This window comes from Lynx canadensis, chromosome D2 (genome assembly GCF_007474595.2).
Source record: "Lynx canadensis isolate LIC74 chromosome D2, mLynCan4.pri.v2, whole genome shotgun sequence".
In the NCBI taxonomy this organism is placed as follows: Eukaryota; Metazoa; Chordata; class Mammalia; order Carnivora; family Felidae; genus Lynx; species Lynx canadensis.
Genome location: NC_044313.2, coordinates 43,862,445 through 43,882,039, shown reverse-complemented (window position 1 = coordinate 43,882,039; position 19,595 = coordinate 43,862,445).

The window sequence follows — 19,595 nt, the reverse complement described above, 5'->3', positions numbered from 1 at the left end:
TTCTAGCATCAGCAATCAGACAACAAAAGGAATTCCACTTCATTCTATTTCGTGTTTTAGATACTGGTTAGGATTTTATCCCAGTGTCTGCTTTCAGGAGACCCAATCTGTGACAGTGGGTATTCTTGTCTTGCTCTAGATCTCAAAGAGCTTTCAACATCTCACCACTGAATGTAATATTTGTTATGAGTTTTTTTAGATTTACTTGTCGGATGAAGGAAGGCCTATTCATATTTTAGTAAGAGTCCTAACACAAATGTTGGGTTCCATGAAACATTATTGAGCTGTTTATGTTTTTTCTCTATTAATTTATTAATGGCTACATTAAATTGCTTGACTTTTCTAATGGTAAAAAAAAAACCCTTGTGTTCACGGGATAAACTTAATTCAGGCTTTGATGCATTATTCGTCTTGCATATTTCTGGATCTGCTTTGCTCCCATTTGTTAAGAACTTCTAAAAATTTACAAATAGGAGAATTCACTCTAGTTGGTGCATAGTTCTATGAGTACTGATAAATATATAGAGTCAGATAGCCACTACCACAAGTCATAATAGGCAGTGTTTAAATTTCGAATCATCTCATAAATGTCACTTTAAAAAGTTTCTTTGAATTGGCATTCGAATAAGTTTCATATGTTAAAATTTGGTTGTATGTCTCTGAAGACTCTTGTTAGACCTCAAGTTCTGTTCCATCTTTCTCCATCCACTTTGCAATGTATTTGTTGAAGAGACTGGATCATTTTGTCCCGTGGAGCTTCCCAGAGGCCACATGTTGCCGAGTACAGCCCTGTGGTTGTTTTTTAACATCTGCCATTTAACATATAATATGCTGTTCAACATATTGTCCTCTCTTTGGTATTTTTTCCTAAATTGAAACTGGAGGCTTGATCAGATTTGGGATTGATCTGGGTGACTAGTTTCCACATAGATTTGTTTTCCCCATAAAGATATATGGGGAGTTTACTTGCAACTTTTTGTAATGTTAGCAGTAGCTAATGACCACTTCTTTGTACAAGAATTCATTATGTGTTACACAGCGATAATGTTCCAATTCTTTCATTTCTTCTTTATTCATTTGCTAGAATACTTCTATAAAGAGAAACTTTGCTTCATCTACTTTTTTTGTGACCTAGTAGTGTGGGAAGACATGATAAAACGCTGAATTCTTTCCTTTTATTTTCAAGTTTCCAATGGTAACCAAGGTTATTTTTTCGTTCAGTATCATATTGCACTCTATAGTTTTATACATATTTCATGTGCTTAAATTCATAGCAGAAATTAATTTTAGTGATTCTCAAATTGCAACATTTTAGGCCAATAAAGATTTACTTGAGTTGACTTCACATTTGTTTAGACGTAACATTACTCGTCTTGATGGGGTTCTTATTATCCAGTATAACAAGATATTCCAAGATCACCTTGTATATTTCTTGCCCCTGACTTGGAATCAGTCATTCTGAAAGGAGTTCTGCTTCCTTTGATGAGAAATGGCATTTCAAGACTACAGTGTGTGAACCATGTGTTCCTTGCTACTGGTGTACTATGATATGTTTTTGAGGCATTTTCAGGGAGCAATGCTAGAAAGTAGGTGTCCATATATGTATGTGTATATTTATATATATATATATGTGTGTATGTATATACATGTGTGTATGTGTGCAAATCTACCTCTGTCTAGAGCTATCTATCGATCTATCTATAGTTACCTAGCTAGCTATTTTCTATCAGACATTTTAGTTTGGATCCCAGGACTCCAAGGCACAGGAATAATAGAATATCATATATTTACTCATTTGATGAATCCCCAAGAATACATACCCAACAGTCTCAAAAGCAAACAAATAACAAATAACAGCACTATCACCAACAATATGCTTACTTGATATGGTATTTTTTTTATTGCTGTCCCACTAAGGCATGAACAGTCCAGTGATTAAGGTTTTAGAATAAGTTTCACTCTGAGTGATTAGTCACCAAAGGACAGGCATTTAGAATCATTTGTTCAATATCACTTTTCAAGTTTTCAAGGATTGATTCCAAAATCAATGTTTGTTCCTCCTATCATATTCCTATTTCACCCCCCAACTAAAGTGAAGTACACAACATACATACACCACACACTTCTCACTTTTCTTTAGAAAAGTGGTAGCAAGCTATACCCTTTTCTACTTATTATTTTAAGACAATAAGATGCTCTTATACTCTTGGGGGTGCCTGGCTGGCTCAGTCAGTGGAGTGTGTGACTCCTGATCTCAGGGTTGTGAGTTCAAGCCCCACGTTGGTTGTAGAGATTAGTTAAAAATAAAATCTTAAAAAAAAAGTTACTCTTAAGAACTCTCCAAATTAAAATATAGAGATATTCCTGGCTACTTTTCATGACTATTTAGTACTCCACTGTGGAGTATCATGCTATCTCCTATTTGGAGACTGATGGCCACCTGAATTGTTTCGACTCTGATATTTCAAATATTCCCACAAAGAGTGCCTAGAGCACATTTTATTTATTTATTTATTTATTTATTTACATCCAAGTTAGTTAGCATATAGTGCAATAATGATTTAAGGAGTAGTTTCCAGTGATTCATCCCTGGAATGGGATGAATTTTTGCCTGTGAATTTTTTGGCATTAACTCCTAAAAGTGTAAATGTGGGGTCGAAGGGTAAATGAATACATAAATTTCCTAGAAATTATTGCCTTTGCCTACAGGTGTTTATCAATCTGCATTTTCACCAGGGATACATGAGAATGACCAATTTGCCCCACAGCTGTGGCAGCGAAACATGTTGCCAAACATGTATTATGCTGTCCATATACTAGGTGAGAAATGGTACCTTATTACAATGTTAACTTTCATCTTTCTTATTGTGAGTGGATATAAGCATATTTTCAAATGGTTCTGTTATATACATTTTCTTTTCAATAAACTTAATGTTCACATTGTTAATCCACTATTCGTAGAGATGTTCTCATTTTTTTCTCTATTTTTATAAGCCCTTTATATATTAGAAATATTGAGCTTTGATGATACAGATTGCAAATACTTTTCCAATTTGGCAAATTTCTTTTTACTTTGTTTGGCTTTCTTTTTTGTAACTATGCAGTGTTTATTCCTGTGGTACTACATTTATCTATCATTTCACTTATGACCTCTAGATTTTGAGTAATAGAAAAGTTGTTCACGGTACCAGATGACAAAGAAACTCCCCCCAAATACTATTCTATTCTATTTTCAAACTTTTGAAATAATAGATCCACAAAAAGATTGCATGATTAATCAAAAAGGTCCCATGTGCCCTTCACCTAGATTCCCCTAATGGCAGCATCTTACTAATTATAGTACAATATCCAAGTAATGAAATTAACCTGAGTACATTCCACATCCTATTCAGATTTCATCAGGCTTATATGCATTCATTTGTGTGCATGTAACTGTATGCAATTTTATCACAGGTATAGATTTGTAAACCACCAACACCTCAAATACCACCTCAAATTATTTCATCGCCTCAAACACTGTATGGAAACTTCTTCTTCAGTCACACCCATCCCCTTCCCCCAACACTTTGTCCCTAACTGCTGATAACCACAGTTCCATTTTTTATCTCTACAATACTGTCATTTCAAGAATGCTATACAAGCCAAGTCCTACCATATATGACATTTTGAGATTGACATTTTCATTCAGCATATTGCCCTTGAGATCCATCCAAGCTGTTACTTGTATATCAATAGTTTGTCCCTGCTTTATTGCTGAGTAGTATTCCACAGTTTGGATATAATGTAGTTAAAGTGTTCACCCATTGGAGAACAACTGACTTGTTGTCAATATTTGGCTATTATAAATAAAGCTGCTATGATGTTTCACGTAAAGGTTGTGTGGACATAAATTTTCTCCAAGGTATAAATGTACAGAAATATGATTGCTGAGTTGTACAGTAAATTTATATTTAGTGGCTTTTTTTAAAATAAACTTTACTAGTTTTCTGATTCTGCTTTAGCAAATTACCACAAATTTAGTGGCAAACACCTCAAATCTCACGTCTTACTGTTCTGGAGGCCAGAGGTCCAAAATGTTTCTCACTGGACTCATATCAAGCGAGTGGCAGCACTGTGTTTCTTTCTGAAGGCGCTGGAGGGAATCCATTTCCTCCCCTTTTCTGGCTTCTAGAGTCTGCCTGTATTCCTTAGCTCATGGCTCCATTTCTCAATCTTCAAAGGCAAAAATGCACATCCCTCCAACTCTTATTCTGCCCTCAGTCTTTGTCTCTGAACGAAGCTGGGAAGAGCGCCTGGTGGCTCTTGATTTCGGCTCGGATCATGATCTCACAGTGTGTGAGTTCGAGCCCCATGTCAGGCTCTCTGCTGTCAGAGGACCTTGCTTTGGCTCCTCTGTCCCCCTCTGTTTCTGCCCCTCCCCCACTCACACGTGTGTGTGTGTGTGTGTGTGTGTGTGTGTGTGTGTGCGCTCTCTCTCTCTCTCTCTCTCAAAAATGAATAAATATTTAAAAAAAAAGAAAGCTGGGAAAGTTCTCTGCTTTTAAGGGCTCCAGTGATCAGATTGGGCCCATCCAGATATTCCCTTCTCAAAGTCCTTAACCTTAATTACAAAGCCCTTTCGCTAAGTAATGGTACATATTCACAGATTTAGGAATCAGGAAGTGAGCATCTTTGGGTACTATTATTCTGCCTACATAGAAAGTGTTAAACTATTTTCCAGAGTGGCTCTGTCATTTTATAGTCACAATAGCAATTTCTATACATCCTCATCAGCATTTGATACTGTCACTCTTTTTCCCCAATTGTTGTGATAGATACATAGTAATATCTCATGATTTTAATCTGCATTTCCTTCATTAAGTTGAACATCTCTTCATGTGCTGAGTTGCCATCCATATGTCCTCTTTAGTGAAACATCTCTTCATGTGTTTTCTAATTATTGAGTTATTTTTGGCTCAGTTGTAAACAGAACTTTATATATAGTTTACATAATATAAATATGAGTCCTTTGTGATGTGTATAATTTGCAAACATTTTCTTCTGGTCTGTAGCTTGTCTTCTCACTCCCTTAACAGGCTCTTTTGCAGAGCAAAAGCTTTAATTTTGATGAAGACTGTTTTATCAGTATTTTCTCTTAGGACCATGCTTTGGGTATCACATCTAAGACACCTTCATCTGGCCATGATTTCCTCCTATGTTTTCTTCTAAAGGATTTTGTGTGGGTACATTTTATACTTAAGGATGTGATCCATTTTGAGTTAATATATATATATGTGTATATATATATATATATACATATATTTATATATTTATACATATAAAGTATATAAAGTACACGAGGTTCGTTTTCTTTGTCCATGAATGTCCAATTTTTCCAGTACCATTTGTTGAGAGGATGTCTTTCATCAATGGAATTGTTGCTCCTTCATCAAAAATCAGACATACTTGTATGAGACCATCTCTCAGATCTCTATTCTGTTTGTTCATCTCTGTATCTACCCCACTGACAAGACCACACTGCCTTGATTATTGTGGATATATAGTAATGATTAAGATCAGGGGGGCCGATTCCTCCCAGTTTATTCTTTTTCAAAAGGAGCAATGAGTGGATTCCAGCCTTATCAGATATTTACACATACCCGAAATGTTCTATGCTTAAAATAGTGATGTATCGGCAGACATACTATTAGAACTTAATAGAAAATCTGTAAGTAGACCTTACTGAATATTGAATTTAGGACACAATACCAAAAAAACATCTCGTATCAATAGAAAAGACAGACATTTAAATTAGTGGTTTTGGAGTAGCTGGCAAAAGATAAAGTTTGGTGATACCCTGTATGTGCAGGTTTTCAAATGGAATTCCACATTTTAATGAAATCATGAAAGTATCAGAAGGAAATATGTATAAATCTTTCTATAACCTGTGAGGTGGGAAATCTTTTAAATCTATTTTTCAAATTCCAGAATCAACAAATAGAAATAAAGATAGATAACTTGGATTATATTAAAAACTGACAAAAAATACTATATTCAAAGTAGAAGGGAAAATTATATGCTGAGAGAAAAAAAGACTAGTATTAGTGAGACCAACAAATTCTGGATTTCCTTTTTTAAAATCTTCATTTTTTTTTTTTTTTTTTAGAGAGAGAGAGAGAGAAAGCATGCACATGTGCACAAGCAGGGGAGGAACAGAGGGAAAGGGAGGGAGAGAATCTTAAGCAGGCTCCACGCTCAGCATGGGGCTTAATCTCACCAACTCATGACCAGGAGACCATGACCTGAGCTGAAATCAAGAGTCAGATGCTTAACTGAGCTACCCAGGTGTGCCTAAATTCTGGATTTTCTTAACATAGAGCTTTCATAGGGAAGAAGGAAGTCAACAACTTCATGGAAAAGGAGGCTAAAAAATTTACAGGAAAAGAAATGAAAAGGACTAGTAAACCAATGAAAAGATGTTCAAATTTGTTTATACAATAAGAGAAATGTAAATTAAAATTATAATGATATATTATTCCTCATCCATCAGAATCACAAAAATCCCAAAGTTTGCCAATATACTGCATGATGAAACTGTGTACTCTTGTATATTGCTGGTGGAAATGCAAAAGTGTACAATGTCTTTGGAGAGGAATTTGGCAATGCCTAGGAAAATTACATATTCACAGTTACCCTTGGACCCAGCAATTCATCCTCTAGAGTCTCTCCCGAAAATGCACATTACAGTGATTGCAAATTCCTCAAAATATCATTTATCTTATCACTGATTTGAAATGTTCATAGTTTTAAAGACTCACCATTTGATCTTGTTATTGAATGTTTAAATTAAAAAGCAAGTATACTATCATATCACTAATTAGTTTTTTGAAAATATTTTGATACCCTTCTTTCAATGTTATTCGAAATTCAAAATAAAATAAGTATGGCTCTTAGGGGTGCAGCTATCATAACCTCATAAGATCCTTCCCTCCCTCAACACACATAGTATATACACACACACATTTTGAAAAATTTTTAGACTGACTGCCAAGTGAATATGTATCATCATGGGGTAAGAGAAGGCATGGCTTGGGCTAAATGTCAAGGAAAACTACTGGCACCAGTTAGCTGAGAACTATGGATAAAATTAAATCATAAGGTATTTGAGCAACCTTCATACAACCTTTCCGAAGTGGAGAGCAAAGAAAATCCACCCTCCTATTATAGGAAAAGACAGTGTTTTGGTCTGAATTATTGAGCTTGACTATTGACCAAATTCAATTGAATAATTCTTACTCTGACTAGTTCCATGTTGGCCTAAGCTTTAGGTTGGGGCATGAAATGTTAGCACTGCTTAATGTACTGATGAGTGAAATGTGCATAGCCTGGACTGGAATTGGGCAAGTAAGGCACCTAGGGTGCAAAATTTGAGAGGCATTTGTTTAGAGGAGAGTGTAGGTACAGGGCCTGCCCTAAAAGTGACTGCTCCCCAGGTTTTTGTGCCCTGAGCACCTTACGCACCTCATCTTAGTTTGAGCTGTGAAACTGGTGCCTATGGATACAAAGGGTTTGGTTAGTTCATGTGACAGAACTCGAGTTAGTGATAACTTTCTATAACCTGTGAGCTGGGAAATCTTTTAAATCTATTATTCAAATTCCAGAAGCAACACATAGAAATAAAGATAGATAACTTGGATTATATTAAAAACTGACCCAAAAATGCTATATTCAAAATAGAAGGGAAAATTACATGCTGAGGGAAAAAAAGACTGTATTAGTGAGACATATTCGCATGTTATTCGACAGAGCTCGAACTAATACAGATTCTCTAATGCAGATCTGGAATCTTCCCTCCTATATTAGGCTGCCTTCACCCTTGGCACTGCTTCAGGAAAATTCTCTCAAGACAGAGTGGTCAGTCCTTTAGCCTGGATAAGACCTTGAGCCCGAATTTGGTCATGACATGATGACCAATCAGAGCCCAGTAAGACCTCATCCGCAACAAGATAATTACACTGTTCAAATGGAAAAGTGTTTACCAGGTGAATGAACAAGGAAACAAGGAAAATGTTAATCCTTCATAACGGAGACCAAGAAACTTTAAGTGCTAACGAAATTATTATGAATAGAGCTATTATAAGCAAATAGTGACTTTGCTAATTTCCAAGTCCCTACCCCCATCTAATGATTAAAACATAGAAAATCCAAGGAAAGAAGTAGTTTTACCTCTTAAGACTTGTTAAGGATTTGAAAGAAATATCTCTGGATTTTTTTCCAGAATACTCTAAAACTTAGGGTTTTCAATAAAACAAACAAACAAAAAATAGACGCGGTAGTCCTTATTTACCCAAGAGAAACAAAAACTTATGTTCTCAAATATTATAATCATCTGCTTTTCCTAATCACAAAATGCCTTTCAAGGGGTGAATGGATAAATAAATTATGGTACATCAATACAATGGAATACTACAAAGAAATTAACTTAGATAGATCTCAAATGCATTGTCCTGAATGAAGGATGACTGACCCAGAAGACTATTTACTATGATCCACTAACATAGGATATTTTGGAAAAGGCAAAACTATAGGGGGAGAAAACAGACAGTGGCTGCTAGGGCTGGGGTTTGGAGGAGGGGTTGAGAAAAAAGAGATAAGGGGAATTTTTTGAAATGATAGAATTGTTTTGTATCTTGTTTGTCATGGTGGTTCTTAACTACATGTATTTGTCAAAAATAATAGAATTATACACTAGCAAGAATAAATTTTACTGAAAAATATTTTAATAACTTTTTCAGCATAACTTATTTCTTTGTATTTCTAACTATTTCATTACATGCATCTAAAAAATTATTCAGAGAAGAGATCCATAAGCTTTATCAGACTGTTGAAGGGGTTTGTGAGAAAAACAAAAAAAAATATCAAGAACCTCTCCAGTATGGGGTGCTACTCTTGGCTTTTGCCTTGTATCTTGTCAATGCCAAGTGTCAACCAAAACCTCTACTCATCTCTCAGCTGTTTGTCATGCATGCTCAGAGAGGAGACAGGATGACAGTGTGTGTGTGTGTGTGTGTCACAGAGGACTCTCTTTCATCCCTATCATGTTGTGTCCCTGACTCAACACTACCCTTGTCTCCTGTGTCCCCTTAGAGCTTCGCCCAGTGGTTGTCTCCCTCTTGATTCCTGGGGAGATGTCCGTGGGCAGACCTTCCTGCTCTACATTTTGTGCTCCTGTTTTCAGCCTGTGACTTGGTCCAGTAATCTTCAGCATCTTGTTTATTCCCTGATGCTCTTAAGACAAAGCTTTCTGAATTTTTCTACCTGTTTTATTTGTTGCTAGTGAAACTATTAATTTGAAACATCCAGTCTGACATTGCATAACCATGCTTTAATGGTGTTTCAGTTATCTGGTATTTTACTTTAGTTACTGTGTGCTAACTTATCTAATTGACTCTTTTTAAGAGCAAATCTATGTCATTATAAGTGAATGGACACCAATGATAGAGAATGATTGATTCCCTCCATGATTGATTAAATCTCATATTTGCTGATCCAGTTCTAAATACTTATCCAACTGCATTTCTAGTTGATGCTTCAGTCCTGACTAGATACCATGACCCATCAGAATAAAAATCATTTAATGAATTATAGATAAAATTTTGAGATTAGGCTTTTATATTTTAAGCATTATTTCTATGTTGGTTCCCAGTTCTTTTTTTTTTTAAATTTTTTTTTTCAACGTTTATTTATTTTTGGGACAGAGAGAGACAGAGTATGAACGGGGGAGGGGCAGAGAGAGAGGGAGACACAGAATCGGAAGCAGGCTCCAGGCTCTGAGCCATCAGCCCAGAGCCCGACGCGGGGCTCGAACTCACGGACCGCGAGATCGTGACCTGGCTGAAGTCGGACGCTTAACCGACTGCGCCACCCAGGTGCCCCTGTTGGTTCCCAGTTCTATTCATCTATGAGGTTCTTGATTACACTTCCAATCCAGTTAGGAAAGAAGTAAGAGTAATTCTATGCCTCAAAAGGTCTCTTCTGAGCTCTAGAAATATGTTTTCATGGTGTACAGTGAGGTTGGGAGATTGGGGGGGAATCCTTTATCCATGCATTCCTAAGACAGTATCATGACAGTGAAGTAAAAGGCAATTTTTCACATCTATGGTGTTATGTTGGGACCATAATGAGGTAAAAGAAACCAGGGAAAAAGAAACCAAGAAGTTAAGAGCCAGAGCCTAGATCCAACCAGGAACCTTGAGAAGATAGATTTTCAATCACATTTTGGAGATCTTTCTAGAAGCTACAGTTATCCAAAGATAAAACTGCCTCTGCTGCAGATGGCTCTGATCTCTTCACCATCACAATGGTCAGCCCAGGCTGCACAGCTGTTCCCAGAGAGGTTGGAAAGGCCAGTTAGAGTCACATGGCACATTGGGCTGTGGCTACAAGGGACCTCTCCAACTCCAAGAATCAGTGAGTCTCCCAACCCCAAGAATCTGGGAGGCTTGACTTTTTCTAGTTGTGTTGTCTAATGCAATCTAATTATATATTAGTTGATAATCAGACTTTATCTATCCCCTTTAAAGTTCAGACAGTAGAGTTACTCATACTACTTAGTTCTTGGTACAGCATTTCCTCTGGTCTATGCCAAGGTGTCCTCTTATTTATTAATTCAATGGTTTATTTATTCCCTCTTATTTCTACATAATCTGTTCCCATTGCCTGCTCTCACATTAGGCAAAATTCTAATATATTTAATATATATCTTCCTGTTTATATGCAAAACTGTATCCTCGTAAAATACTTATTCATTTTGCAAAATGCATACTGTTGTTTTACATGCACTCATTTTCAATTTACACTAATGATATTATGTAATATAATCTCATTCTGTTTCTAACTTTTTTATTAAGCACTCATTCTTCACTATCCATCCATTTTGCTATATTTGGTTCATTGCTTCCAACTACAGTATAGCCCTCCATGGTGTGAACTGCACCATATTTGACCAACCCACTCGCTACCTCCAAAAATAAAATGAACACAGCCTTATCTATGTCCTCTTTTGGACTTGGAAATAAAGACTTTGGCATGTGTATTAGTCAAGGTTCTCTTGAAAACAGAACCAATAGAGTGTGTGTGTGTGTGTGTGTGTGTGTGTGTGTGTGTGTGTGTAGAAATTTATTACAAGGAATTGGCTCACATGATTATGGAGGCTGGTAAGTCCCAAGATCTGCAGGGTGAGTCACAAACTAGAGATTCAGGAGACCTAATGCTGTAGTTCCAGACTTGAAGGGATCAGGATCAAGACCCAGGAAGAAGTGATGTGTTTCAGTTCTAGTCTGAAGGCAAAAAAAAGCTGATATCCCAGTTTCAAGGCTGTCAGATAGGAAAAATTCTCTCATACTCAGGGAAAGAGCAATTTCCACCCCCACCCCCTGACTTTAGGCCTTCAACTGATTGGACGAGGCCCACCCACACATGGAGGGTAATCTGCTTTACTCAGTCTATCAATTTAAATGTTAATCTCATCCAAAAACACCCTCACAAATACACTCAGAATAACATTTGACCAAATATCTAGGCATCCCTAGATAACATGGTCAAGTTAACACATAGAATTAATTATCACAGCATGTTAAAACCAGAAGTGTAAATGCTGAATCAGGAAGTATGTGTACCCTTATTTTGATCACATACTGTCTGTTGCTCTCCTGATTGGTATACTTAGTCATCTCCTATTCACAGTGAATCAGGGTTTACTCCCGGGGTTCTTAATCCCTGCTAACATTTAGCATCATTAAGCTTTCTAAGTCTGCCAGTCTACAAGGTTTAAAGAGATACCTCGAAGTTCAAAGAGATATCTCTGTTGTTTTAATTTGCATTTTTCATATTACTAATGAGTCGAAGCAGCTTGTTACGCACATGCTATCTGGTTTCCTCTCCCTAATTGTGGTTTTAATGTATTTAAATTTCTAATGTCTCTAAGTGATTGCCCCATTTCATTTGTTATTTATTTGTATTTTCTAATTTTTCTTGTTCAGTCTTGCCTGAGGTCTATTTTGTTAATCTTTTCAAAAAACAAATGTTGGTCTTTTTTAATCTTCTCTGTTGTTTTTGCATTTTATTTCCAAATACTCTCCACTTCTAATAGTTCTCCTTTTTTACCCTCTTTGATAAAAGTGATGATGGTTTGTTCTATATAAGATCCCCCTAAAAACACAGCAAGGGGCCTGGCACATAGTATATATACAATATAAGATGGTCAGATGACTGAATTAATGACAAACTATATTATCTTTGAGGTATAGCAGTTCATTCTGTTTTCTAAATTGAGTTTTCTGCAGCAAAATACGGGTATAAGGACGTAGGTATGGCCAAAGGGGAGAAAGAGGACAAACAGCTTATATTGAATGTGCCTCTCTAAGGTTTGATTACATCCACTGAATGCAAACAGGCTTAGGAATATGGGGAGTGAGGACGGCAATTCTCTCTTCCAAAAATAATACCAAAGGACCAGCATACACTGGGCTTTTTCAAGACTATTTTTTAAAGAAGTTTTAGATTCACAGCAAAATTGAGGGGGAGGTATAGAGATTTCTTGCAAACCTCTGCTGCACATATGCACAACCTCCCCTATAGCGACATCTTCTACCAGAGTAATATATTTGTTACAATTGTTAAGCCTACGTTGACACATTATTACCGCCCCCAAGTTCATACTTTACACTACAGTTCATTCTTGGTGTACATTTTATGGGTTTGGACAAAAGTATAATGATATGGATTATATCATTGTGGATTCACACAGGAGAGTTTCACTGCCCTAAAAATCCTCTGTACTCTGTATATTCATCCCCCTCTCCCTCCAACTCCTGGTCACCACTGATCTTTTCAATGTCTCCAAAGTGTGCCTTTTCCAAGATGCCATATATTTGGAATCATATTGTATATGCCCTTTCAGATTGGCTTATTTCACTTAGAAATATGCATTTAAGATTCCTACATACTTTTCCTGGCTTCATAGTTCATTTCCTTTTAACACTGAATAATATTCCATTGTCTGGTTGTACCAGCTTATTTATCCATTTAGGTACTGAAGGACATCTTGGTTGCCTCTAAGTTTCAGCAGCTACAAATAAGGCAACTATGCACAACCACGTGCAGGTTTTTGTGTGGACATACATTTTCATCTCCTTAGGGTAAATATCCTAAGAGCACACTGGCTGGATGATATAGAAAGAGTGTGTTTAGTTTTGTAAGAAACGAGCGAACTGTCCTCCAAACTGGCTGCACCATTTTGCATTTCACTCTAGCAATGAATGGGACTTCCTCGCTGACACTTGCTCCACATGCTCACCAGCATTTGATGTCAGTGTTTTGGAGTTTGCTCGTTCTAACAGGTGTGCAGTATCTTGTTGTTTCAATTTGCATTTCCCTGATGACAGATGATGTGGACCCTATTCTAATATGCTTATTTACTGTCTGTACATCACTGTTGCTGAGGTGTTTGTTGAGGTCTCTGGTCCATTTTTTAATTATGATGTTTGATTTCTTATTCTGGAGCTTTAAGTGTTAGTTATTTATTTTGGATAGCAGTTCTTTATCAGATGTGTCATTTGAAAATATTTTTTCCCCACCTTTGGCTTATCTTTTCATTCCCTTTACATTGTCTTTCACAGAACAGAGTTTTTCATTTTAATGAAGTCCGGTTTATCGATTATTTATTTACTAGATCATGTCTTTGGTGTTGTATCTAAAAAGTCATCCCCATACCCAAGGTTATATAGGTTTTCTCTTTGTTGTCTTCTGTGAGTTTTACACTTTTGTGTTTTACATTTAGATCTGTGACCCTATTTTATTTTATTTTATTTTATTTTATTTTATTTTTTTAGTGAAGGGTATAAAGTCTGTGTCTGGACTCATTTTTTGCATGTGGATATTCAGTTGTTCCAACACTGCTTGTTGAAAAGACTATGTTTGCTCCATTTTATTGTCTGCTCTTTTGTCAATGATCTGTTGATTATATTTATGTGGGACTATTTCTGGGTGCTCTATTCTGCTCTATCGGCTTATTTGTCTATGTTTTTGCCAGTACTGCACTGCCTAGATTATTATAGTTGTAGAGTAAGTCTCAAGTTGGGTAGTATCAGTCCCCCAACTTTGCTACTCTCTTTCAATATGGTGTTGGCCATTCTGTGTCATTTGCCCTTTCATATAAATTGTAGAAGCATTTTGTCAACATCCACAAAATAACTTGCTGGGATTATGATTGGGATCACACTGACTCTATAGATCAAGTTGGAAAGACCAGACATATTGACAATATTGAGTCTTCTTATTATGAACATGAAATATCTCTCCACTGATTTAGTTCTTTTATTGTATTCATCAGAGTTTTGTGGTTTTCCTCAAACCTTAAGTTAGATTTATACTTAAGTATTTCATTTTGGGGAGTGCAAATGTAAATATTATTGTATTTTTATATTTATTTAAAAAAATTTTTTTTTCCTTCAACGTTTTTATTTATTTTTGGGACAGAGAGAGACAGAGCATGAACGGGGAGGGGCAGAGAGAGAGGGAGACACAGAATCGGAAACAGGCTCCAGGCTCTGAGCCATCAGCCCAGAGCCCGACGCGGGGCTCGAACTCACGGACCGCGAGATCGTGACCTGGCTGAAGTCGGACGCTCAACCGACTGCGCCACCCAGGCGCCCCTATTTATTTTTTATTTGAGAGAGAGAGACAGTGTGTGTGTGTGTGTGTGTGTGTGCATGACTGGTGGGGGGGTGGTGAGGGGCAGGGGGAAAGAGAGAGAGAGAGAGGGAGAGAGAGAGAGAGAGAGAGAGAGAGAGAGAATCTTAAACAGGTACCAGGCTCAGTACTGATCCCAACACAGGGCTTGTTCCCATGATCCTGAAATCATGACCTGAACCAAAATCAAGGGTCAAATGCTCAACTGACTGAGACACCAAGGAACCCCAATATTATTATATTTTTATCTCCAAATTCCACTTCTTCATATCTAGAAAGGTGATTGACTTTTATATGTTAACTTTGTATCCTACAACCATGCCATAATCATTTATTAGTTTCAGGAGGGTTATTTTTTAATCAATTCTTTTGGATTTTATAGATGATCTTGTCATCTGTGAGCAAAACTAGTTTATTTCTTTTTCGATCTGTATACATTTTCTTTTCTTTTCTTGACTTATAGCATTAACCAGAACCTGCAGTACAATGTTGAAAAGGAGTGGTAAGAAGGGACATCCTTGTCTTGTACCTGATCTTAATAGGAAAGCTTCAAGTTTCTCTATTAACTATGATGTTCATACAGAGTTTTTAAAGCAGGCTTAATGAAAATTCTGATTACCAGAAATATAATCACCAATAATAATGAGACAAGTTATGTGGAGCTAACTTGCAATATGAGGATGAGATACGGTTTTGCAAATCACAAATCATGAGGTTCCTAAACCCAGACTTAGACTTATAGAGAACAAAATAGCATAAACTTGAAATATAAAGTACTAGGGTATGTTTTTTATGCAGTAATAATGCACAGGGAAGTAGATATTAAACATTAGCCAACAAGTTTGACTAGAGACCTTCCCATTAAGGGAATAATGGACACCAAGGAAGATTTCTGGCAACCACATTTTTTAAATGAGAAAAAAAAGAACTTTCCCAAGAGTACAAAGTCAAAGTCAAAAGTTAAGTTTCTTTCTAGCAAAATACCACAAAGGAGAGTCAACACACCAAAGAATATGAAAGTTGCTATCATGCATAAAGAAAACGTTCTGATTGGCTTTGTGCCAAAAGACTTCAATAGAAATATCTAAAGTACCTAATACATTTTTATCAAGGAAATGAGAATACCTAGTGTCTTAGTTCATTTAAAAAGCTCAAAGAACAAACATTTAGTTTTCATAGTTCTGGAGGCTGAGAAGCCCAAGATCAATAATTTTGAATCAAGACAACTCTGGAGTCTGCCCCCCCCCCCCGCCAAAAAAAAAGAATGGCTAAATGACATGCTAAATATATTATCTTCAAAAATAATGCAAAATCAAGAAAGACGGAGGCCATACAAAGGACAATATTGTCCTGAACTTCCATTTAAAACAATGAAAATATGACACACTCCAGCCTAATTGCACAGTGACCAAACAGTGGAAACTGGGGATGAAGTGGATTCTGCTGCATGGGTGTGAGGTCTGTGCTGCATACGAAACCACTTATTCTGATGCTTAAGAAGGTCTCAAGCTCTTCTAAGTGAACTACAAGCCAAAGCACAAGTCACAAGCCACAAGTCAAGCTACTAATGTAGAGGCAAGATCAGAGAGCAAGCAAGAATATCAGGATCTGTGCTATGTCATAGACCACTACCACCATACAAATATTAAAGATGACAAAAACAATAACTTCAAAATACTGAACTCTGCAATTCAACTTAGTAACCCTACTGAAATATCCTTAGTCTTTGGTGACCCATATTAATAAAGGGACTCCTTAGGGAGATATGTCATTCTGGGGACAGAGGAAGACTCCACCATGAAGCTCAGAGGTGCTAGTGCCCAAGACATTTGACCTCATCTTTTGTAATGGTGGTCAGACAAGGAGAATAGAGATTTAGTGAGAATTTTATCCCTAATATGTAACATCTGCAACATTTTTGAGGTTATATTTTGTCTGTTGATATTTTTTTTACCCAATACTGTTAGTGAAACATACAATTTGTTCCGGTTTGTAGCTATTTCTAGGAGTTATAAGAAAGAAATATTCCCACAAATGTGGCAGATCTAAGTCAGTGACCTAGAGGTCCCCAAAATTAAAGTACATTTTACCCGAGTGTTACACTAAGGTGCAGAGACCTTTAAGAAAAAGAGTCTCAGAACTAGGAATCCCAAATAAGAGAAACATTTATTATTAAAAATGTGGAGTAGAAGTATTCCCCCAAATGGAAATATAGAGTACTAGAAATACTGATTATAAAAATAGGGAGTATCAGAAATCTCAGTACTATAAATACTGAAAGATGGAAAAAAAGAGTACCAGTGATGGAAGTGTTCTTGAAAAGTCCTTCCCACCTACAAGGACTTGTACGCAGGTTAAAATCTACAGAGCACTTGTGAGTCCTCCTCAGTGATGTGAAATATCCTGGAAGTTATTATCATGGAAACCAAAGAGGTTTGCCTCTCCTTAACCTTTCACTAAATCCTCTTCTTTGTCACATCTCTTATGGTGATATTGACCACCTGGTTTTCCAAACTAAAGCCTCTCTTGGCGGATGGCTTGCAAACGTTTTTCAAGAACAGCTTAAAAGCTGAAACACTTCCATTTTCCCATTCATTGACATGCCAATCTTTCAGAGTGGCTCTCTGGTTTCCATGATGAATAAAAAGAGTTACCAAGATGCACATTCTTAGAAAATAATAATTACAATTAATTTCCCTACTTGAGAGAATGCACAACACAGGCTGTGGAGAGAGGGGGTGTTTGGGGTCTCATTGAAAACCTGGGTGCTGGGGCGCCTGGGTGGCGCAGTCGGTTAAGCGTCCGACTTCAGCCAGGTCACGATCTCGCGGTCCGTGAGTTCGAGCCCCGCGTCAGGCTCTGGGCTGATGGCTCGGAGCCTGGAGCCTGTTTCCGATTCTGTGTCTCCCTCTCTCTCTGCCCCTCCCCCGTTCATGCTCTGTCTCTCTCTGTCCCAAAAATAAATAAACGTTGAAAAAAAAAATTAAAAAAAAAATGATTTTTTGGGGCGCCTGGGTGGCGCAGTCGGTTAAGCGTCCGACTTCAGCCAGGTCACGATCTCGCGGTCCGTGAGTTCGAGCCCCGCATCGGGCTCTGGGCTGATGGCTCAGAGCCTGGAGCCTGTTTCCGATTCTGTGTCTCCCTCTCTCTCTGCCCCTCCCCCGTTCATGCTCTGTCTCTCTCTGTCCCAAAAAAATAAATAAACGTTGAAAAAAAAAAAAAAAAAAAAAGAAAACCTGGGTGCTCTGTCCCACCAAGTGCCCAAAGGTACCTAAGCCAACAGGTGGGGTATCAGAAAACCAAACACAGCCTAGACACTTAAGTATCTTGTTTATTTCATTTTGAAGCTTGATGTCCAACATCCTTAAACAATGTCTCTGGTTCTTTTGTGCCTTGGACAAGTGTCCGGTAATCTGTTTTAATCAATGAAGTGCAATTAATATTTCAATGTGGGAAAATAGAACATAGAATCTGAAGAGGGCAAAGGCATGTGTTACTACAGCCAATTCTTTGGCCTCAACATTCTGAGTCTCAGTTCTTCCATTTCTTAAATGAATACACAGTACCTTCATAACAGATGATGATGATGATGATGATGATGATGATGATGATGAAGTGAAGTGTTAAAAGAATACCTAGTATGGTCCAGGAATAGCATAAGGGCTCAGGTGAAGATTGTATCTCGGCCTTGTGAGAACTCTGGTCCACCACTGGACTCTTGCCTGGCCTCAGAGGCTGAGAACGCTGCCCTGGGAGTCATCTGTTCCTTTCCTGCCTCAAGTTTATTATTACCCACCCTGAAGTCTGTGAAGTTAGTACTTAACTGAGCCAGAGTTTAAACAAGACTATGTGACTCTCAAACCCATTCTAGCAGCACACAGTCTCCAAGGTTGAGGCTCAACATAAGTACGTTCACACTTACAGATATTATGTCCATTACATATGTATATATTACTACATATAATATATAATAACTATATATATGTGTATATATAACACCTTCCGTGTATTATATATGTTTGCTTCTTTGTTGTATCTCCTCTATAGGATGTAAGTTCCATGAGGGCAGAGATCTTGCCTTGTTAACTCCTGCACCCCAACTCCAGGACTGCTTGGCCCAAGTATGCAAAACGTTCTTTATAGTTCATCAAATAGTTAGTTCTTCTAATAGTTTTCTGGGTGTTTGCCATGGCTTTTCTAGGTGTTTCTATAAATGTTTGTTGAGTAAATGAGGGAATACATGGATGCATAAATTAAAATAGAACTTTGCAAATTATTTGGCGTAGGTACTATGTGAGCTTCAGAGAGAGACAAAAGTACTATTTGGCCTATGACAGTGCTGTGTTGACATTTCTTTCCTCCTGAGGTGTTAAAATGTATCTTACTGACCATCAGTTTCCAAATGGGGTATGCAGGTAAGAGGCATTCATTCATGAAAGAGCCTGACTTTTCAGGGGAATGCAGATGGGGGCAGATAAAGAGGGAAGGCATTTTTTTATAATGCAAATAATCACCAGCGCTTTTTCAGAGATCACCTTAAAAATCCTGCCAGATTAGATGCTATCTTAGACTATATTGATAGATCTCCAATAACTATAATTAAGTTTTTTCCTCCCCAGGGAGAAACAAGTGATCAATGACATTTTCTAAGGCTTCTTGCAATTGTGTAGCAGAATGTATCTCTCAAATGCTGTGATTTGTGAGGACTTCAATACAAGACTTAATGAGGATTTGGAGACACGCAGACTGAGTAATCATCATTTAGCTGACAAAAAGAGTGTTAACATATCTAAAAAGGGCCTAAGGTTAATTGATATTTGGAAAAATGAAAGCTCTGCTTAGTATATTTTTCTTGCCACAAATTA